This window comes from Pseudophryne corroboree, chromosome 5, assembly GCF_028390025.1.
Source record: "Pseudophryne corroboree isolate aPseCor3 chromosome 5, aPseCor3.hap2, whole genome shotgun sequence".
Classification (NCBI taxonomy): Eukaryota; Metazoa; Chordata; class Amphibia; order Anura; family Myobatrachidae; genus Pseudophryne; species Pseudophryne corroboree.
Window position 1 is genome coordinate 620,293,833 of NC_086448.1, and position 23,902 is coordinate 620,317,734.

A 23,902-nucleotide genomic window follows, 5' to 3' on the forward strand; every position below is an offset into this window, starting at 1 on the left:
GAATACTGTGTTCTATTCTGGAGGACATATCTTCAAAAGGATATTAATACATTAGAGACTGTACAAAGAAGGGCAACTAAAATGTTGCATGGCGTACACTACAAAACATACCCAGTAAGACAATAAAAAAAATAAATCTCTATATGCATAGTTTGGAGCAGAGAAGAGAAAAAGGGGACATGTTAGAAACTTTCACATTTATCAAGGGTTTTAATAAAGTTCAGGAGGGAAACATTCTTCAAATGAAGAGAAGCAGTAGGACACGAGGACATGCACTGAGACTGGAGGGGGGTGGGGGGGGGGGAGGTTCAGGGGAAATTGGAGGAACAATTACTTCACAGAAAGTGAAGTGAAAGAGCTTCCCATCAGAGGTGGGGTATGGGTCATTAGGTCGACCACTCTTGGTTGACATGCATTAGGTCGACAGGGTGACTAGGTCAACATGATCGTTAGGTCAACATGAGGTTTTTTTTTTTTCGTGTCGTTTTCTTTGTAAAGTGACAGGGAATCTCAATTAGTGCACTGTGTCCCCTCGCTGCTCTCGGCATAGGTTACCGTTCCCGATTATAGTCCACGTGGATCGTAAAGTACGAAAAAAATAAATTGTGAGACGCATGTCGACTTTTTACCATGTCAACCTAATAACGATGTGGACAAATAGTGGCCGACCTAATGACCATAAAGCCCAGAGGTGGTAGAGGATAAGACAGTAGAGCAATTTAAACATGCATGGGATAGACAGAAGGATATCCTTACAAAGAAAGAATAATCAAATAAGGTTTAAGACATACATATATGGTTAAAAAAAAAAGGGGGGGGGGGGGGGGCGGACTAGATGGACTAAGCCGTTCTTATCTGTCATCAAATTCTACGTTTCTATGATAATGTCTGCTAAATGTTGCAAAACCTTGGGCATCGACACCGCCAGGCTCTCCAGGACAGACGACAGAGGGTGCCAACACCTATGGGCACAGGTCTGCCACCTACACAGCTGATACAGTAGCGCACACTCTCGCCCTGCACAACAGCTATGTAGTAACTCATCTGCCCCGTACGTGGTATCCCAGCAGAGCTGCTAGAGCGGCGGCACCTGCTGTCCTGTGCGGCCGCCACGCTGCTGCTGCAGCTGCTGCTACTGCAGGAGAGGGGGAGGAGGCGGGCCGCGGCTCACATCCAGCACAGCACGGCGGCCGTGACATCACCAGGCGGCCCGCCTCCTCCACCCTGCCGCTGCTGCTTGGAAAAGCCGCTCGGCTCCCGTATCAGAGACACCGCACCGCCGGGAGCTGCTCTGAGGGAAGGAGCCAGACACCCAGGATCCGGTCCCAGCTGCCCTTCATTCATTCACCGTGACTGCAGCCGCCTCCGCCGGCGTTCTCTACATCATCAGCGCCTGAGGAGGTGAGAGGCCACCGGTGCCGCTGCCTGGCCAGCGTGTCCTGTGCGTGTTATATGCTGCTGTGTCCGCTGTGTGTGAGTGTGCGGTGCCGGTGTGTGCGTCATGTGACGCCCCCTGTGTGTACATAGCGTCATGTTTGTGTGCAGGTCAGTAGTCCCCTATAGTCTGTATATCACACATAGCAGTGGCTGTAACTCCCTCATCCCTGGGCTGGGAGCCGTCCCCAGTGTGAGCACTGGCTGTACAGCTCGCAGCCTCCTCTCCCTGCCAGCGCCTCTGTGAGTGTGTATTTCTTGGAATGGATCATTTATTATAGATAATAAAACTACATAGGGCATATGTACTAAGCCTTGGAAAGAGATAAAACCAGCCAACCAGCTCCTAACTTTCATGTTACAGTCTGTTTGAAAAAATGACAGGTAGGAGCTGATTGGTCGATACTTTATCTCTCCACTTTATCACTCTCCAAGGCTTAGTTAGTATGTTGAGGGGGATGTGCACGGTACATGACATTTATACATGAGCAAAGTTGTCCATGGGAATGAGAGGAGATTGTTGGCAACAAAGCAGCTTAGTTTGCCCAGAGCAATGTCTCCTCCTGCTCTCAGGAGGATTACAGGCTGCACCCCACACCCGTACTACACCAACAGCACCTCCACCAAGTTGCAGTTTGGAAACTGGGTAGTGGTGACTTTGGATTGGAAATCCGGCACTTTGGCCTGTTGTTTTGTTACACAATGATGGATCTTTAGTCCGTTATTATACTTCCCAATTGCAGTTGTTGCGTTAGTCATTGTTTGCTAGCAGTCTGTGCATGTGACTAATGTAAATGATTGTTTAATGTAGTGACTGCCAAATGTCTGAGCTAGTTGTACTGGTTGTACAGTAGCAAATAGTTTTTTCATGGATAATGTTTTAACTTTCCTGACAGCTATGAGTAGATTGAACAATGCTGTGTGTGACTGTGTACTGTATTGTCTAGTATAAAACAGATTCAATAAACAAGCAGATTTTTATGTGTTTGTTCTTACTACAGTATGTGACTGTTGTGCTGTGAGTCCTACAGGTTTCCCAAGTGCTGGTTTTACACATAGTGGGCCTAATCATGTTAAAGCATGTGCGATTTTCTCGGCTTCGCAGCTGCTGATGTTACCAAGTGAAGTTTCAGCCCAGGAATGAAAATAGATGCCCACTGGAGCCATCGCAACTCATTCGCAGTTGTGTACAGATTCGCAGCGTATACGCAAAGATGAGACACATCAGGTCTAATGGTTGGCCTGTGGCTACGTAGACTGGCTGCTGCAGAAGTGACACAGATGCCATGTCTTTGTACATAGGAGCTTGCAGCCAGCGGCATATACATGCCACACGCCTGTGTTTGCAACCACTCTCCGTTCACACTTCAAACGTTCACTTCCTGTCAATCCCTCTCCCATGACTTCCTCATTGCGATCGGGATCGCAGCAGTGACACCTTCGTGCAAGCGCAATGCAATTGTAACACATGCGTAGTCTGCCCATAGTAGGTAATTTGCGCAAACATGAATGAGGCCGAGTGTCACATGGGAGTTTCTCCTAATACGCAGTTTGAGCTATATCATGTGTCTCTTAAGGACATGGGTGGTCATTCCGAGTTGTTCGCTCGGTAATTTTCTTCGCATCGCAGCGATTTTCCGCTAATTGCGCATGCGCAATGTTCGCACTGCGACTGAGCCAAGTAAATTTGCTATGCAGTAAGGTATTTTACTCACGGCATTACGAGGTTTTTTTCTTCGTTCTGGTGATCGTAATGTGATTGACAGGAAGTGGGTGTTTCTGGGCGGAAACTGGCTGTTTTATGGGTGTGTGTGAAAAAACGCTGCCGTTTCTGGGAAAAACGTGGGAGTGTCTGGAGAAACGCGGGAGTGCCTGGAGAAACGGGGGAGTGTCTGGGCGAACGCTGGGAGTGTTTGTGACGTCAAACCAGGAACGAAACTGACTGAACTGATCGCAGTTGCCGAGTAAGTGTGGAGCTACTCAGAAACTGCTAATAGGCCCTACACACATGCCGATATTCTGAAAGATATGAACGATTTCGTTCATAAATGAACGAGAACTCGTTCATATCTTTCAGTGTGGAGACTCCAGCGATGAACGATGCGCGGCCCCGCGCTCGTTCATCGCTGATCTCCCGTCGGCTGTGCATGCAGGCCAATATGGACGATCTCGTCCATATTTGCCTGCACTTCAATGCAGCCGGGTGACGGGGGGAGTGAAGAAACTTCACTCCCCCCGTCACTGCCCCCCCGCCGCCGGGTTGCTCGTCGGCCGTATCGGCCGTCGGGCACCTCGGCGGCGCATCGCCGAGTGTGTAGGGCCCCTAAGAAGTGTCTATTCGCAATTCTGCTAATCTTTCGTTCGCAATTTTACTATGCTAAGATTCACTCCCAGTAGGCGGCGGCTTAGCGTGTGCAAAGCTGCTAAAAGCAGCTTGCGAGCGAACAACTCGGAATGAGGGCCATGGTACTAGAATGTGTTGTATTATACGAAGGGTGATTAAATCCATTTGCTTGTACAGAACTTTAAGCTTAACCTGCGGAAACCTCAGAGTTTTATGTCTGTATATATCTGTGTTTTGTCTTGTATATGTTTTATGTAGGCTTCAGACTGATGGCAAGATGCCATCTAGTTAGTTATGATGCAGCCTTGAATGTAGTACACAATGCATTGGACTGTTTATGGAAAGCAGAGGTGTGAATTGCATAAGCATACTTCTATTTGACAGTAATTTGGCAATGAGATAAAAAGACACAAATACATTTTTGGTTGCATGAAGGACATCTCAGCGCTTAAGCCTACAAATCCCTGTCCCACTAGATGGTATAGATCAGGGTTGGCCAAACCGGTCCTCAAGATCTACCAACAGTTCCTGTTTTCCAGGGCTCCTGGAGATCTGTAGAATTGTCAGTTAGGAATGAATGCAGCACATCTTAATTAGTAATGACTACACCTGTGCACCAGCTAGGTGGTCTGGAAAATGTGAACTGTTGGTAGATCTCGAGGACTGGTTTGGCCAGCCCTGGTATAGATGGTAGGCCAACAGCTGGCAGGATGGTCAGGAAAGATATACAACTGTCAGAGGATTCCATTGAGTTAATTTAAAAACCAATAGATATGTTTCTCTAACGTCCTAGTGGATGCTGGGACTCCGTCAGGACCATGGGGAATAGCGGGCTCCGCAGGAGACAGGGCACATCTAAATAAAGCTTTTAGGATCACATGGTGCGTACTGGCTCCTCCCCCTATGACCCTCCTCCAAGCCTCAGTTAGGTTTTTGTGCCCGTCCGAGAAGGGTGCAATCTAGGTGGCTCTCCTAAAGAGCTGCTTAGACAAAGTTTTTTTTAGGTTTAAATCTCAGTGAATCCTGCTGGCAACAGGATCACTGCATCGAGGGACTTAGGGGAGAGATTTCCAACTCACCTGCGTGCAGGATGGATTGGAGTCTTAGGCTACTGGACACTTAGCTCCAGAGGGAGTCGGAACACAGGTCATCCTGGGGTTCGTCCCGGAGCCGCGCCGCCGACCCCCCTTACAGACGCTGAAGATCGGAGGTCCGGAAAGCAGGCGGCAGAAGACTCCTCAGTCTTCATGAAGGTAGCGCACAGCACTGCAGCTGTGCGCCATTGTTGCTACACGTCTCACTGATTCAGTCACGGAGGGTGCAGGGCGCTGCTGGGGGCGCCCTGGGCAGCAATATTAAATACCTTTAGTGGCGAAAAATACATCACATATAGCCATTAAGGCTATATGTATGTATTTAACCCAGGCCAGTTTTCTTAAAACCCGGGAGAAAAGCCAGCCGAAAAAGGGGCGGAGCTTATTCTCCTCAGCACTCAGCGCCATTTTCCTGCTCAGCTCCGCTGGTGAGGAAGGCTCCCAGGATTCTCCCCTGCACTGCACTACAGAAACAGGGTAACAAAGAGAAGGGGGGCATAATTTGGCGATATTGATATATTAAAAGCGCCTATATCAAAAACAACACCTTCTAGGGTTGTTTATATACATTTATAGCGCTTTTGGTGTGTGCTGGCAAACTCTCCCTCTGTCTCCCCAAAGGGCTAAGAGGGTCCTGTCTTCGATTAGAGCATTCCCTGTGTGGCTGCTGTGTGTCGGTACGTGTGTGTCGACATGTATGAGGACGATGTTGGTGTGGAGGCAGAGCAATTGCCGGTAATGGTGATGTCACCCCCTAGGGAGTCGACACCGGAATGGATGGCTTTAGTTATGGAATTACGTGATCATGTTAGCACATTACAAAAGTCAGTTGACGAAATGAGACGGCCGGAAAACCAGTTAGTACCGGCTCAGGCGTCTCAGACACCGTCAGGGGCTGTAAAACGTCCCTTACCTCAGTCAGTCGACACGGGTACCGACACAGATGAATCTAGTGTCGACGGTGAAGAAACAAACGTATTTTCCAATAGGGCCACACGTTATATGATCACGGCAATGAAGGAGGCTTTGCAGATCTCTGATACTGCTGGTACCTCAAAAAGGGGTATTATGTGGGGGGTGAAAAAACTACCTGTAGCTTTTCCAGAATCAGAGGAATTGAATGACGTGTGTGATGAAGCGTGGGTTAACCCAGATAGAAAACTGCTAATTTCCAAGAAGTTATTGGCATTATACCCTTTCCCACCAGAGGTTAGGGCGCGCTGGGAAACACCCCCTAGGGTGGATAAGGCGCTCACACGTTTATCAAAGCAAGTGGCGTTGCCGTCTCCTGATACGGCCGCCCTCAAGGATCCAGCAGATAGGAGGCTGGAAACTACACTGAAGAGTATATACACACATACTGGTGTTATACTGCGACCGGCAATAGCCTCAGCCTGGATGTGCAGTGCTGGGGTAGTGTGGTTGGATTCCCTGACTGAAAATATTGATACCCTGGATAGGGACAGTATTTTATTGACTCGAGCAATTAAAGGATGCGTTTCTTTATATGCGAGATGCTCAGAGGGATATTTGTACTCTAGCATCAAGGGTAAGCGCGATGTCCATATCTGCCAGAAGAAGTTTATGGACGCGACAGTGGTCAGGTGATGCGGATTCCAAAAGGCATATGGAAGTATTGCCATATAAAGGAGAGGAATTATTTGGGGTCGGTCTTTCGGACCTGGTGGCCACGGCAACTGCCGGCAAATCCACTTTTTTACCTCAGACCCCCTCCCAACAGAAAAAGACACCGTCTTTTCAGCTGCAGTCCTTTCGCTCCTATAAAAACAAGCGACCAAAAGGACAGTCTTATCTGCCGCGAAGCAGAGGAAAGGGTAAGAGAGGGCAGCAAGCAGCCCCTGCCCAGGACCAGAAGCCCGCCCCGGGTTCTACAAAGCCATCAGCATGACGCTGGGGCTTTACAAGCGGACTCAGGAGCGGTGGGGGGTCGACTCAAGATTTTCAGCAATCAGTGGGCTCGCTCACAAGTGGACCCGTGGATCCTGCAGATAATATCTCAGGGTTACATGTTGGAGTTCGAAAGGTCTCCCCCCTCGCCGGTTCCTAAAGTCTGCTTTACCAACGTCTCCCTCAGAAAGGACGTCGGTATTGGAAGCCATTCACAAGCTGTATTCTCAGCAGGTGATAGTCAAGGTACCCCTCCTACAACAGGGAAAGGGGTATTATTCCACACTATTTGTGGTACCGAAGCCAGACGGTTCGGTAAGACCTATTCTAAACCTGAAATCCTTGAACCTGTACATACAGAAATTCAAGTTCAAGATGGAGTCACTCAGAGCAGTGATAGCGAATCTGGAGGAAGGGGACTTCATGGTGTCCCTGGACATAAAAGATGCTTATCTGCATGTCCCAATTTACCCCTCACACCAAGGGTATCTCAGGTTCGTGATACAAGACTGTCATTATCAGTTTCAAACGCTGCCGTTTGGTTTGTCCACGGCTCCTCGGGTCTTTACCAAGGTAATGACCGAAATGATGGTTCTTCTACGAAGAAAAGGCGTATTAATTATCCCTTACTTGGACGATCTCCTGATAAGGGCAAAGTCCAGAGAACAGCTGGAAGTCGGTGTAGCACTAACCCAGGTAGTGCTTCAGCAACACGGGTGGATTCTGAATCTTCCAAAATCTCAATTGACCCCGACAACACGTCTGCTGTTCCTGGGAATGATTCTGGACACGGTTCAGAAAAAGGTGTTTCTCCCGGAGGAGAAAGCAAGGGAGTTATCCGAACTTGTCAGGAACCTCCTAAAACCAGGAACTGTGTCAGTACATCAATGCACAAGAGTCCTGGGAAAGATGGTGGCTTCTTACGAAGCGATTCCATTTGGCAGATTCCATGCACGAACATTTCAGTGGGATCTGCTGGACAAATGGTCCGGATCGCATCTGCACATGCATCAGCGGATAACACTGTCACCAAGAACAAGGTTGTCTCTCCTGTGGTGGTTGCAGAGTGCCCATCTGTTAGAGGGCCGCAGATTCGGCATACAGGACTGGGTCCTGGTGACTACGGATGCCAGCCTACGAGGCTGGGGAGCAGTCACACAGGGAAGGAACTTCCAGGGCGTGTGGTCAAACCTGGAGACGTCCCTTCACATAAATATACTGGAGCTAAGAGCGATCTACAATGCTCTAAGCCTGGCAAAACCGCTGCTTCAGGGTCAGCCGGTGTTGATCCAGTCGGACAACATCACGGCAGTCGCCCACGTAAACCGACAAGGCGGCACGAGAAGCAGAAGAGCAATGACAGAAGCGGCAAGGATTCTGCGCTGGGCGGAAAATCATGTCATAGCACTGTCAGCAGTGTTCATCCCGGGAGTGGACAACTGGGAAGCAGATTTCCTCAGCAGACACGACCTTCACCCGGGAGAGTGGGGACTCCATCCAGAAGTCTTCCACATGATTGTGAACCGTTGGGAAAAACCAAAGGTGGACATGATGGCGTCTCGCCTCAACAAAAAATTGGACAGATATTGCGCCAGGTCAAGAGACCCTCAGGCAATAGCTGTGGACGCTCTGGTAACACCGTGGGTGTACCAGTCAGTGTATGTGTTCCCTCCTCTGCCTCTCATACCAAAGGTACTGAGAATTATACGGAAAAGGGGAGTAAGAACAATACTAGTGGCTCCGGACTGGCCAAGAAGAACTTGGTATCCGGAACTTCAAGAGATGCTCACGGAGGATCCGTGGCCTCTACCTCTAAGAAGGGATCTGCTTCAGCAGGGACCTTGTATGTTCCAAGACTTACCGCGTCTGCGTTTGACGGCATGGCGGTTGAACGCCGGATTCTAAAAGAAAAGGGCATTCCAGAGGAAGTTATTCCTACCTTGATGAAGGCTAGGAAGGAAGTGACTGTACAACATTATCACCGCATTTGGCGAAAATATGTTGCGTGGTGTGAGGCCAAAAAGGCCCCAACGGAAGAATTTCAATTGGGTTGATTCTTACATTTCCTGCAAGCAGGATTGTCTATGGGCCTAAAATTGGGGTCCATTAAAGTTCAAATTTCGGCCTTCTCAATCTTCTTCCAGAAGGAATTGGCGTCAGTTCCTGAAGTACAAACTTTTGTCAAAGGTGTACTACATATACAACCCCCAATGGTGCCTCCAGTGGCACCGTGGGATTTGAACGTAGTTTTGAATTTTCTCAAATCTCATTGGTTTGAGCCTCTAAAATCGGTAGATTTAAAATACCTTACATGGAAGGTAACCATGTTATTGGCCCTGGCTTCAGCCAGGAGAGTTTCAGAGTTGGCGGCTTTATCGTACAAAAGCCCATATCTGATTTTCCATTCGGACAGGGCAGAACTGCGGACACGTCCTCATTTTCTCCCTAAGGTGGTTTCGGCTTTTCACTTGAACCAGCCTATTGTGGTGCCTGCGGCTACTAGCGACTTGGAGGACTCCAAGTTACTGGACGTTGTCAGAGCATTAAAAATATATATTTCAAGGACAGCTGAAGTCAGAAAATCTGACTCGTTGTTTATATTGTATGCACCCAACAAGATGGGTGCTCCTGCGTCTAAACAGACGATTGCACGTTGGATCTGTAGCACAATCCAATTTGCACATTCTGTGGCAGGCCTGCCACAGCCTAAATCTGTAAAGGCCCACTCCACAAGGAAAGTGGGCTCATCTTGGGCGGGTGCCCGAGGGGTCTCGGCATTACAACTTTGCCGAGCAGCTACGTGGTCAGGGGAGAACACGTTTGTAAAATTTTACAAATTTGATACTCTGGCTAAGGAGGACCTGGAGTTCTCTCATTCGGTGCTGCAGAGTCATCCGCACTCTCCCGCCCGTTTGGGAGCTTTGGTATAATCCCCATGGTCCTGACGGAGTCCCAGCATCCACTAGGACGTTAGAGAAAATAAGAATTTACTTACCGATAATTCTATTTCTCATAGTCCGTAGTGGATGCTGGGCGCCCATCCCAAGTGCGGATTGTCTGCAATGTTTGTACATAGTTATTGTTACAAAAATCGGGTTATTACTATTGTTGTGAGCCATCTTTTCAGAGGCTACTTCATTTGTTGTTATCATACTGTTAACTGGGTTCAGATCACAAGTTGTACGGTGTGATTGGTGTGGCTGGTATGAGTCTTACCCGGGATTCAAGATCCTTCCTTATTGTGTACGCTCGTCCGGGCACAGTACCTAACTGAGGCTTGGAGGAGGGTCATAGGGGGAGGAGCCAGTACGCACCATGTGATCCTAAAAGCTTTATTTAGATGTGCCCTGTCTCCTGCGGAGCCCGCTATTCCCCATGGTCCTGACGGAGTCCCAGCATCCACTACGGACTATGAGAAATAGAATTATCGGTAAGTAAATTCTTATTTTTTATTTCATGTTTGTTTTCATGCTTTGCGTGCGTACACACACACACACACACACACACACACACACACACTTTTTTTTTAATTTTTTTTGGGGTGAAACATAGGATGAATTTATATATACAGAAGAAATCTATTTTACATTGTGTGTTTAGCTTTTTACTAGTACTTTCCAGTAATGTAACTAGCTTTGTTGTTTTTGTCAAACATCTAACTCCTTCCAGCAACATTGACAATGGGCCTAATTTAGTATCAGAGACAGATATCCGAAAATCGCAAACAGGCAGTTTTCAGATGTCTGCGCATGCGCTGTGGCCGCACACCGCGTATACACTCTTTCACAGTGTGATCGAATCCTTCTGTGATTGACAGGGGTGTCCATTGGGGGGAGGCAACGCGACGTTATGAGGGAGTGGTCTGGCCAGCGCAGGTGCGTCTGGAACGTTTTAGGGGTGGCCATGTGATCAGCAGTGGCGGCCGCTGCAGAAGTAAACATGGCAACAGTGCACATAGCCTGGCTGCGTATGCAAGGCGTTCACCTCTATTTGCCAGGTTTGCAATACGATTGCAATTTAATGGCCCCCCCACATGCATTGCACCGCACATAGCCACAGAGCATCAGCAGCCACAGCCAGCACCCCTCCCCTCACACTCCGCACCTGGCTGCACATGCACACAGCAGCCATCTGCAATGCGGTGCCCAGCAGCAGCAGGCTTCATTCCCTCATGCAACGCACCAGGCAGCACACGCAGATTGCAGCCAAATGGACATTTGCGGCTGCTGCTGTGGTGCTGGCTTGCAACCTACACTGTATTGCAGCGTGATTTGGAGCAGGGGAGTGGCGGGCCATACAGGCATCCGTAGCGGCCGCATTCCCTGCACCTATGGTAGTTATACCACTGGGCACTACCATTGTGTGGCTTAATACGTATAAGGGACACTACTATGTGGAGTAATATGAATAAGATTGTGTTACTGTGTGGTGTAATTTGAATTGGAGGTACTATTGTGTGGCCACTCCCTTTTTCTCTTACGTCCTAGAGGATGCTGGGGACTCCAAAAGGACCATTGGGTATAGACGGATCCGCAGGAGCTTGGGCACACTACAAAGACTTAAACTAGGTGTGAACTGGCTCCTCCCTCTATGCCCCTCCTCCAGACCTCAGTTAGACTTTGTGCCCAGGAGTGAATGGACACACACTAGGTGAGCTCTACTGAGTTTCTCTAAAAGACTTTGGGGTAAATTTACTAAGGTGGGAGATTTTTAGAACTGGTGATGTTGCCCATAGCAACCAATCAGATTGTATTTATTATCTTCTAGAAGCAGCTAGACAAATGTTAAGTAGAATCTGATTGGTTGCTATGGCCAACATCACCAGTTCTAAAAAAAACTCCCACCTTAGTAAATTTACCCCTTTATGTTAGGTTTTTTATTTTCAGGGAGACCTGCTGGCTACAGGCTCCCTGCATCGTGGGAGTGAGGGGAGAGAAGTCAGACCTACTTCTTCTTAGTTCAAGGGCTCTGCTTCTTAGGCTACTGGACACCATTAGCTCTAGAGGGTTCGATCACTTGGTTCGCCTAGCTGCTTGTTCCCGGAGCCGCGCCGTCACCCCCCTCACAGAGCCAGAAGAAAGAAGCCGGGAGAGTATGTGAAGAACAGAAGACTTCAGTGACGGCAGAAGACTTCGGTAACAGAGGTAAGCGCTCCATGCTCCCACACTACGGCACTCACAGGGTGCAGGGCGCTGGGGGGGAGCGCTCTGGGCAGCAAGTTACTGATCTTTTCACAATGCTGTCAATAAAAGCTTTCTCGGTGCCTGGGCACCGTGTCACATACCCCCGCCAGCATAGAGCAATGCTACGCGCCAGTTACTCCCGCGCAGGGGGGGGGGGGGGGGCGGGCGCCCTGGGCAGCATGATATACACTTGTTCAGGGTGTGGTCACTATATATAGGTGTAGACCGTGTCCCGTCCCCCGCCAGCATGAAGCAGCGCTGCGCGCCACTTACTCCCGCTCCGAAGGCTCACAAGGGTGCAGGGCGCAAGGGGGGGAGGGGGGGGCGGGCCCTGGGCAGCATGATGAACACTTTTTTTTAAGGGTGTGGGCCTTATATACAGTGTGTAGACACTGTATAGGGACCCCCGCTGGAAAAAAGAAGGTATACTTTTTGCGGGCAGAAGCGCGCCAAGAAGGGGCGGGCTTCGCCCTCACAACTTTCAGTGCCATTTTCCTCCATGTCCCCGCCATTGTACAATCGTGAGGGGGGGATCACAGTGTTTAGAATATAACACTTGGTTGGTTAAATGGGAGTATAGCATGTACCCTGTGTTTCCCTGGTCAGAATGCCCACTATAGTTTTTTAGTCGACATATGTCGACATGATTCAGCACTCTGTCACTAAAGGGGATCGCTGTCGGCATCGCTGACGCCTATTGATCCTCGATGCAGTTGATGCAGTGTCAGCAAGTCGGTAGTTGGTTACTTGTCTAACTGGAACACTATTTGGGTGACACAGTTGTATGCGGGTGATCCTGTCGGCACCAACTGTTTTTTTACTGAGAGTAACTGAACATGCTGTATCTGCCTTATGTCGGAGTATGTGTATATGTGTGTGTGTGTGTGTATATATATATATATATATATTTGTCTGTATATATATTTGTCTGTATATGTATGGTACGGTTCCTTAGGCCTGTAGCTCAAGCACCGATATGGTAGTAGGTGTGGGAGAGTGTTAAAAAGATTATATAGGTATTTTCCACTCGGACCTCTCGGGGTCGCCAGATGGTTATTTTGCCTGGTTACTACTCCCGGTTTGTCGACAAATACTAGGGTTTCTGTCGACCATACGGTTTCCTGTCTGATCCACAACTGGGGCATGTCAGTACATGGTCATACACATACAGTACACAATACTGTCACTAGGGACCCTACGGTTCGGGACAATGCACTTATATGTATATATGCCCCTGACGAAAACCACGGAGAGTTGAAACGGCCGTCGGGCTGTAGTACTAGGATCATGTCCAGATGTTTCTTCTGTAAGGAACAAACCCCTTTTTTCTTTTCATCATCAAAACGTGAGTGCTGGTCTTTTTTTCTTTTCTTTTGCAAAAGTGTGTGTGTGTGTGTGTGTGTGTGTGTGTGTATATATATATATATATATATATATATATATATATATATATATATATATATATATATATATAACTCTCACCGTGCGGCACTCAGCTTGTATAAAGAAATAACACTGGAAGCCAGTAGCTTTAAACAACGTTTCAGTGCCTAAGCACTATCGTCAGGTTTATAAAAGAAAGACACATAAGTTACATACCTTTATACACCATCACCCGTGCAGTCTACCACGCCGGGAGTCCTCACGACCCCTCCTCTTTTCCGGCTGCAGCTAATGACATCATCAAAAAGTGCACCCATCACCATGGTTACAAATAAACATGCAGCGGTTCTATAGAAATAATCATACATATGAGTCAGATTATCAATCAGTTCGTCCACATTGAACTGCGATCAAACCTATATGGTTAAGACCAGCATTCAAAAACAATTATAACTCAAGTATTCATTTAATCCCCGTGGGGATAACACATCCAATCGGTGTATCCATTGAACCTCCCTCTGTATTAGTAATCGATTGCGATCACCTCCCCTTACCGGTTTGTCTACCCAATCTATCATCCGATATCTAATACTGGCTACACTATGCTTCAGCTCAGCAAAGTGCCGAGCGACTGGTTGATCCGATCGTTTATCACTAATCAATGCCGCTCTAATTGCTGATCTGTGCATTGACATCCGATCTTTGAATCTTCCCTGGGTTTTGCCTATATAGCTTAATCCACAGGGACAGATAATTTGGTATACGACATAACACGTATTACATGTCAGATGATGTCGGATTAAAAACTTCTTTCCTGTATGTGGATGAAAAAAGGAATCGCCTGCAATTAAATAACTACAGGTGGTACATCCACATTTAAAGCAACCCAACTTTTTCTTAGACAAAAAGTGCTGAATACCAGTTGGTTCCCGGTTACTAATATCTGTACGAACCAAAAGGTCCCTGAGATTTTTACCTCGTGTGAAACACGGCATAGGATTTAATTTTTGGAATGGCAATTGCTGATCTGTTTTAATTACATGCCAATGTTTTTTAATAGCAGCATTGATCTCCCCTGATTGTGTGTTATATTGAGTAACAATCGGTACACGTTCCTTTACTGATTTAATTTGTACCTTATTTAATAATTCCTTGCGTTCAATCAATAACACTCGTTCTTTAGTATGGTTGAGTAAATCTCGCTCATAACCCCTAGAAACCAATTTCTCTATCAATGCATCAATTTGTTTAATGGCTATAACTGTGTTTGAATTAATTCTCCTAATTCTCAACATTTGTGAATATGGAAGTGAATTTTTTAATTTTGATGGATGACAGCTGTTGTATTGCAATAGTGTATTCCTGTCTGTTTCTTTCAGGAATACAGATGTCACCAATTGATTATTAATTAGTTTGATATCAACATCCAAATAATCAATACATTGTTGATTGATACGAAATGTAAATTTAATTGGACTTCCACTATCATTGATCTTTTCCATTAAACTGCAAAAGGTATCCTTAGAGCCTGACCACACCATAAACAAATCGTCTATATAACGAGTATATAAGACAATCTTAGAAAAAACACACTCCTCAGAGAAGAATAAATGTTGTTCGACACTAAACATATAAATGTTAGCTATAGCAGGGGCCACAGCAGAGCCCATTGAGCAACCGCTCAATTGAATATAATATTTTTTGTCGAACAATATATATATGATACGTGTGTATTACAATACATTATGATTTATAATGTCGACTGAAGTAAAAGTATTCTTTCTCATGTGCTGGTCGCTCTGTTGATAAAGCTCTAGGTCGGCCCTGACGGGTTGGTCTCAGATCCTCACAAGGAGTCCGAAGGTTTATTCTTTTCCTGCCACGGATAGAATACTGTGAAAGTTAACTCCTGGTCGACACGGGGCCCTGTCTCAAAGGATCGTATAAAGGAAAGATAAGTGATATTTTATTTCTATGCTGTGGGCTTATTTGCATTACATGCACATGAGGGAGTGTTTGTATTCGGTAAGACATCAGATAGATTTACCCTAATGAGAGAGGGGAGGTTCCTTATGTTGGTTCTTCTCTATAACATTGCGGCAGGCTGTCGTACGAATGCAGGATGTGTGGTCGGGGGATTGCTGAGGCTGATTCTGAGAGTTACTGGAGTTTTTCCCTGGGACGGTATACCGCTGTTTGGGGGGATGCCTCAGTTCAGTTAATCTCGGTGGATCCTGCTGGTAAGTCTAGTTTTGGGAGTTAGATTCCCTCACGACGGTTGTTGACGCATTCCTTTGTGGTATCCAGTCATTTTAATCGGTTCGATACAGTTCTTTTTTCCTTTTCTATACAGCCTGTGGAAGGTGAAAAGGTAAGAGTTCTGCAACCTTGTTAGGTTCGCAGAAGAGGATGTCGTTTCTGTTTCTACCACATTCACCGCATGTCGCAGTGTCTATACGGCGGGACACCACTCCGGTGAGGACTCAGTTACTATTTTCAGTTAGTCCGGGAATGGACTAGGACCGGTGAGTTACTTATAGAATCCAAAGGGGAACATTCTGGAGTTACAGATGTTTCCCCTCACAAATTTTCTAATGGATATTGCTATTCCCCTCTGAAAGGGGAGGTAGTACGCGACGCCATACCAGAGGTGCATCAGGTTCAGGGCCTCGTCCTCCTGTCCCGGTTATAAAAAAAGTAAGAACTATTGTTATTCTGTACTGAGATGTTCGCCTGATTGAGGCGAGGTAAAGAAATAAGTGGTGCAAATCATTGTTGCTCTCTGACTGTTCTTCGACACAGGGAAGGGCTGTTGTTCCCAATGGCGCAGATGTCGGAGATGGTATCAGGGTAGATACTGAACGGCTGAGGTTCGGTGTTTTCCTGTGGACAGAGGTCTGAGGATCCTGAGTCGGATCAGATTTGCTGTGCCAATCCATCACTATGTTCCGTTAATGAAGACGTTGCATGCGGCCTAAGAGGCCTTTTCGGTGAACAGGTCAAATGCCAGAGTGGTTTTCACGGGACCTGTTGGGAATGTGGTTCGGGTTTTCACCGGCACATGCACCGGAATATAATTCTAATGGCCAGGATATCGCTCCTGTGGTGTCTGCTCAGTTCTCACCTCCTAGAGGACGACGGTTCGGGATCTAGGATTAGATCCTGGTGTCCATATATGCTGATCTCCGAGGCTGGGGAGCAGTCCTTGCATGGGAAGTATTTCCAGAGGGAAAGGTCAAGCTGCGAAGCTTGTCTACAATAAGCTTTTTTGAATTAAGAGCTATTTTCAACGAACATAATCTTCGTGATCTGCCCCTGTTAATTCCGTCGGACGACTTGACAGCAGTGGCGTAAGTAAGCCACTAGGGCGGAATTAAGAGCAAAGCGGCAATGGCAGAAGCTGAAATAGTTTCCCCTGGGTGGAAAGACTGGAAGACGTTATACTAGCAGTCTTCGTTCTGGACGTAAACGACGGAGAAATAGATTTCCTCTGCAGACGCGCTCTCCATCCGGGAGAAATACTGTCTTCATCAAGAAGTTTCACAGAAGTGGCAAGTCTTTGAGGAGTGCCTCAATTGGTCATGTTGGCGTCTCGCCTCAACGAGGGACATCAGGAATATGGTTCCAGGTCAAGGGACACTCAAGCTATAACAGTGGACGCCCTCGTGACACCTTGGGTGTTTTCAGTCGGTCTAGGTGTCCCCTCCGCGTTTACTCTGCTGAAGGAGAATAAACGTAAGAAGAACAGAGGTTCCGGCGATCCTCATTGTTCCGGTCTAGCCAAGGAGGGCTTGGTATCCAGTTCTTCAAGATTATTCATAGAAGATCCCTGGCCTCTTCCTCTACGGGAGGAACTGTTACAGCAAGATCCGGGCTTGTAGCAGGACTTACAGCGGCTGCGTTTGACGGCGTGGCGGGTGAATGACATATCCTAGTCCGAATGGGTATTCCCAGTGAGGTCAGTTCCACACTTCTTCAGGCTAGAAAAGAAATAATGGCGAAGCCTTGCCACCGCATTTGGTGTAACTATGTGTCTTGGTGTGAATCTAAGAAGGTTCCTACGGAGGACTTTCAGCTGAGTCGTTTTTCTCCATTCCGTGGATGCAGGCCTTAAGTTAGGCTCTGTTTCAGGGCAGTTTTGGCCTTATAAATTTTCTTTAAAAAAACAAAAAACAATTGCCCACCTTTTCTGGAAGTTCAGTCTTTCGTGAAAGGAGTACTGCGCGTCCAACCTCCATTTGTGCCCCATTGGCACAGTGGGATCTTGACGTGGTGTTGCGTTTCTTGTGTCTCACTGATTGGAACCTTTTATTAAAGATTGTGTTAAAATTTCTCTCTTGGAGAGTGGTCATGTTGGTGCCTTCTGGGCGACCGCAAGGCGGTTATCGGAAGTAGCGGCTTTGTCTCACAAGAGCCCCTGTTTGATCTTCCAAGTGGATAGAAGGGAGAACTCGGACAGTAGTTCTGCCGAAGAGGGTTTTCGGTGTTTATCAAGATTATCAGTGGGGTTGATCCTTACCTGTTCCTCCTTATGTGAAAACAGACGTGATAAATGGGGGAGGCTGAGTATGTGAAATTTCAGCAGTGACTGATTCAAAGTCTCTCGATGTAGTCAGGGATGTGAAGATTTATGTCTCCAACAGTTTGGGGAAACAGAGGCTCTGTTTGTCCGGTATGCTGCCAGCGTGCTTGGGGCGCCTGCGTCTCTGCAGTCTGTAAACACGCTGGCTCAGTGATACGATTCGGTGTGCTAGTGCTACGGCTGGATTGCCGTTACCGAAGTCGGGGGAGACCCATTCTACTGGGAAGATGGGCTCTTCTTGGGCGGAGGCCCGAGGAGTCTCGTCGGGTTAACTTTGCCGAGCAGTTACTTGGTGGGGTTTCAAACACCTTTGCTATGCTCTACAAGTTTGATACCCTGGCTCATGGGGACCTCATGTTTGCTCATTCGGTGCTGCAGAGTTATCCGCACTCTCCCGCCCGTTCTGGAGCTTTGGTATAGACCCCATGGTCCTTTTGGAGTCCCCAGCATCCTCTAGGACGTATGAGAAAAGAGGATTTTGGTACCTACCGGTAAATCCTTTTCTCTTAGTCCGTAGAGGATGCTGGGCGCCCGTCCCAGTGCGTACTGTGTCTGCAGATTATTGAGGTTGGTTGCACTTTGTGGTGTTTCTTCTCTGTCAGGCTATCGCTGACGTTGTTCATGCCATGGCATGTGGTTTCTTATTATTGGTTGGGTTGACAAACAGGTTGTGTTACATATTCTCTCAGCGTATGGCTGTATGTTTTTCATACCGTGGGCTGGTATTCTGTTGAAGGCCATGTCTTGCATACGCGGTGTGGTGTGAGCTGGTGTGAACTGGTATAACACTTACTGGGTTTAAATTATAAATTCTTTCCTCAAAATGTCAGTCTCTCCTGGGCACAGTTTTCTAACTGAGGTCTGGAGGAGGGGCATAGAGGGAGGAGCCAGTTCACACCCAGTTTAAGTCTTTGTAGTGTGCCCAAGCTCCTGCGGATCCATCTATACCCCATGGTCCTTTTGGAGTCCCCAGCATCCTCTACGGACTAGGAGAAAAGGATTTACCGGTAGGTACTAAAATCCTATTTTCTCTTACGTCCTAGAGCAGAGGTTCTCAAACTCTGTCCTCGAAGGCACACACAGTGCATGTTTTGCAGGTCTCCTCACAGAATCGCAAGTGAAATAATTAGCTCCACCTGTGGACCTTTTAAAATGTGTCAGTGAGTAATTAATACACCTGTGCACCTGCTGGGTTACCTGCAAAACATGCACTGTGTGTGCCCCCGAGGACCGAGTTTGAGAACCTCTGTCCTAGAGGATGCTGGGGTCCACATTAGTACCATGGGGTATAGACGGGTCCACCAGGAGTTTAAGAGTGTGGGCTGGCTCCTTCCTCTATGCCCCTCCTACCAGACTCAGTTTAGAAAATGTGCCCGGAGGAGCCGGTCACAGCTAGGGGAGCTCTACAGAGCTTTTCTAGAAAAGTTTAATTTTAGAGTTTTTACAGGGAGGCTGCTGGCAACAGCCTCCCTGCAGCGAGGGACTAAGAGGGGGAGCAGCGTTTGCCCCGTGGGGTCTGAGCCACTGTCTCCGCTGACTGGACACTGAGCACCAGAGGGGTCGGATCACTCCCCACCACGGGATCGCTCGCCCCAGCAGCATGCCGCCATCCCCTTACAGAGCTGAAGAAGTGGCGAGTGAGACACCGACCCCCCTAGCAAGTGGGGGGCCGGTTTGAAGATGATTGCAGCGGGGAGGGGACTGCGCTCCTGGGAAGGCACAGCGGTACATGGTGCGGCGCTGTGGGGGGTGCCCTAATTCCTCAGGCCAGTATAATCCATGGAGAGTGGGAAGACAGCGCCATTTAGGGGACGGAGCTTCTCCTCAGAGCGGACCCAGCAGAGTTTCAGCGCCATTTTCCTGCCTGCACAGCGCTGAGAAGGAGAACAGGTCCCTCCAAAGTAACTCCAGCTTTTATCTGTACACGGTACCAAGGGGTTGTAGAAGGAGGGGGGGTGCTGTAATACGACTGTGTGTCCTATTAAGGTGCACAGTCAGCGCTGACAAGGGGTCTACCTTTGGTAAAAGCCTGTGTGTGGGTTGGCTCCAATCTCTGTGTCTCTCTTGCCATTCTTGGGGGGTGGGGGGGGTTGGGAAACCCTGTCTGCCCTCACCTGTGTGTGTGTGTGGGGGGGAGTGTTTGGTGGTCTCCTTTAGCTATGTCCAGGGACACTGTGTCATATGCTGCAGAGGATTTGTCCTCCCAGGATGATCCCATTCCATGTAATCAGGATAGCACTGGTTTAGCACAGATACCAACAAGGGAACCTGAGTGGTTTTCCTCTATCAAATCTTGGATTTCTCAGATTTCTGACAGGGTTGCAAGTAATGAATCTGCAACCCAGGTATTACAGAGCTCTATGGCAGTATGGCCGATTTCTGCGCTATATACCCCCATAAGCGGGCACTTGTGTATGTCATACAAGATGACACGGATACCGATTCTGACACCACAGACGGGGATGGGGATGTGTTGTGGGGGTCTGCATCTTTTGCAAAGGGGGTGCAGTTGTTGATAGAGGCTATCAGGGATGTGTTGAATATTAATGATACCACACCTGAGCAGGTTGAGGAGGCTTTTTTCACTGAAAATAAAAAAGCCTCGCTAACCTTCCCTGCGTCAAAGAAATTGAATGCTATATTTGAGAAAGCATGGGAAAACCCTGAGCAAAAATTCCAGGTCCCTAAAAGGGTACTGGTGGCGTTTCCTTTCCCTGAGGAGGATAGGAAAAAATGGGAAAACCCGCCGATTTTTGACGCATCTGTGTCCAGACTCTCAAAGAAGGTGGTTTTACCTGTACCGGGATCTACTGCCTTAAAGGAGCCGGCTGATAGAAAAATTGATAACACACTTAAATCAATGTACACTGCTTCAGGGGCCATATTACGTCTAGTGTTCGCAAATACGCGCTATAGCGCGTATTTTACCCAGTTCTGTGGGAGGGGACTCACTTTTCTAAACTGTGTGGGTCCCTGGGGACTCGCTCCGCTGAAGCTGGTTGTCTTTAAGTTTCCTGTAATAGAGGAAGCTCCCTGTAATAGAGGACGGAGGCCTTTCCAGTCATCTTGCGGCGGCGCGGCTCCTCCCCCCTCCACCCGATCACCTGCTGCAGCTTCACGGTGGCCGGACAGAGAGCGAGGACGGCTCTGCGGCGCGCTACATTCTGCGGGGGGAGGTGAACGCCGGTGACCGTGGACTGTAGGAAGGGTGAGCTGGACTTGCGGTGGGGGGCTGCTCATATTGGTGGGAAGGCGGAGATGGGGGCTGCATGGCGCCGGCAAACAGTTGTTAAACACCACAAAAATGTTGCATGGGGTGGGGGTGAGGCGAGAGGGTGACAGTGCTGCTGGTCTGTGCAGTATACAGGACACTTGGTACAACCACTGGATTCGAGTCATGCCTGTAATTTATGTGCTGAGTGATCAACTTCAGTGACACTCGCTGTGCTGGCTGTCTTTGTTGGTTACTGCTGGTTACTGTAAAGGCAGCCAGCACAGTGAGAGTCACTGAAGTTGATCACTCAGCACATAAATTACAGGCAGCAGGACTCTAATCCAGTGGCTGTACCAAGTGTCCGAAGTCAGCGGTCAGGATGCCGGCATTCAGTATACAGACACCAGCATCCCGATGGCAGCAATGTCGACAAGGGTGCAGAGGGTACCCTAACCCTCCCCCTTAATGCCTAACACTTATCCCCCCTCTCTGCAGCCTAACCCTAACCATCCCAACACAATCGACCCCCCCTGCACGCTCAACCAGTGACGGCAGTGCATACTTACCTTCAGGATCCTGACTGTCAGGATATCATTGCCGGGATCCTGATCTCCTCTGGATGCCAGCGTCAGTATTCTGGCGGCTGTCAGGATTCCGGCGTCGGTATTACGGCTGCTGGGATTCCGACAGCCGGGATCCTGAACGCATACTTCCGATATGATAACAGCCCAGCAGCATTGGCACCCTCTCACCCCTCCCTCCCCCAGAACACTTTTGTAGTGTCTAAATCCAGTCTTGGGCTCCTATTATAGCGGCACCATAAACCCATTACATATATAAAATTTATTATTTAATAATGTTGTCCTGTTTTTTAATCATATTAAGTGCTCTACATGGCGCAATGTGCATAATGCGCTCTGCCTGGCGCAATGTGTATAAAGGTGCTCTGTCTGGCACAATGTGTATAACGTGCTCTCCTTTGCTCAGTGTGTATAGGAGGTTCTACCTGGCGCAATGTGTAGAACATGCTCGATCTGGCGCAATGTGTATAACGTGCTCTACCTGGTGCAATGTGTGGCGCAATGTGTATAACGTGCTCTCATTGGCTCTGTGTATAGGAGGTTCTACCTGGTGCAATGTGTATAAGCGGCACTACTGTAAGGAGTAATGTGAATTGATACTATTATGTGACCACGCCCCTTCCCCCACGAAGCCACGCCCCTAAAAAATTGCCGCACATTCAGTGCGCACTGTCGCAGTGTGGGTGAGGGAGCACCAATTCTCTTTCTGCCACAAGGGCACCAAAATGTCTAGTTACATCTATAGTGCGGCGTGTCCTGTATGCTACACAGCCCAGCAGCATCGTCACCCCATCCTCCCCCTTGCACCACTTTTGTAGTGTCCAAATCAAGTTTGTGTTTTTATATTTGAATCATTAATAAGACTAATTAAAACCTTCATTCCGATGGGACCCAGAAAAGGACAGGTAGGACCCCAATTTTTAAAAGTGAGGGGTCCCTGGGACCCACTTTTTTTTTTTGGTCTCAGCGCGATCACTGACGTCCCACTATTGCTAGTGCATGGATTGCAAAGGCAATAGTAAAGTGGTTGGCTACCTTACTTGAGGATTTGGATACGATGGATAGGGATGATGTTGCATTATATTTACGCAACATACATGATTCATCAGGTTTCATGGTAGAATCCATGAAAGACCTTGGTTCCATGGCTGCGGGAATCTCTTCCATGTCTGTTTCAGCTCGTGGGGTACTGTGGCTGCGCCAGTGGTCGGCCGACGCGGAATCCAGAAGAAATGTGGACTCCCTACCCTATACAGGTCAGGCTCTCTTTGGGGAAGCTCTAGATGCTTGGATATCCACTGCAACAGTGGGTAAGTTTCCGTTTCTTCCCTCAGCAGCACCTGCTCTGAAGAAATCCTTCTCTTCATCTGCAACACAGCCCTTTCTGCCTAACAAGCCTAGAAAGGCCAGACCGTCCAATACCTTCTTTAGGGGAGGTCGGGTTAAGTCCAAGAAACCTGCTGCTGCAGGTTCCCAGGAACAAAAGCCTGCATCAGGTACGCCAAAGTCCTCCGCATGACTGTGGACCGCGCGGCCTGGAGGTGGGGTGAGTGGGAGCGAGACTCAGACACTTCAGTCACGTCTGGGTATCGTCCAGCCTGTATCCCTGGGTGATAGATATTGTATCCCAGGGATACAGGCTGGAATTTCAAAATCTCCCTCCTCATCGTTTTTTCAAATCAGGCTTACCAACTCAGTTGGCAGACAGCATCGTACTACAAGAAGCTGTCCAAAAGCTGGTGGAGGCACAGGTCATTGTGCCAGTTCCTCCCCCTGCGCAGGCCACAGGTTACTATTCGAACCTTTTTGTGGTACTGAAACCGGATGGTTCGGTCAGGCCCATTCTGAACCTAAAGTCATTGAACCCCTCTCTAAAGGAGTTCAATTTCAAGATTCTTTGTCAGCAAAACTGTGTCAGGGCATGCTGGGATATGTTGTTTCACAACAGCTGGAGGGCCGCAGTTTGGACATGCCTGGTTTAGACTCTCTGCCCAGGGGATGAGGTCATTACTCTGCTCCAACATATCCAGGATGCTGCAAATTTTATTATTGAAACTATTAAAGAGTTGTGTAAGGTAAATGGGCGCACCACTGCTATGACTGTTTCGGCACGCAGAGCTCTGTGGTTACGTCAATGGTCGACAGACGCTGATTGCAAAAAGGGTGTAGAAAATCTTCT

At 48.1% G+C, this 23,902-nt stretch overlaps 1 protein-coding gene across 2 annotated transcripts in view; it reads left to right on the plus strand.

Moving 5' to 3' along the window:
* Positions 1–1,104: 1,104 nt before the first annotated feature.
* The window catches only part of LPIN2 (lipin 2), a 324,290-nt gene continuing 301,492 nt past the window's right edge, over positions 1,105–23,902 (plus strand). The window contains exon 1 of one of the 2 annotated variants that reach the window (XM_063923550.1): positions 1,105–1,401. The gene's annotated coding sequence lies outside the window, so the exon portion shown is untranslated. The remainder of the gene's footprint in view (positions 1,402–23,902) is intronic. The other variant, XM_063923549.1, reaches the window with a different exon arrangement.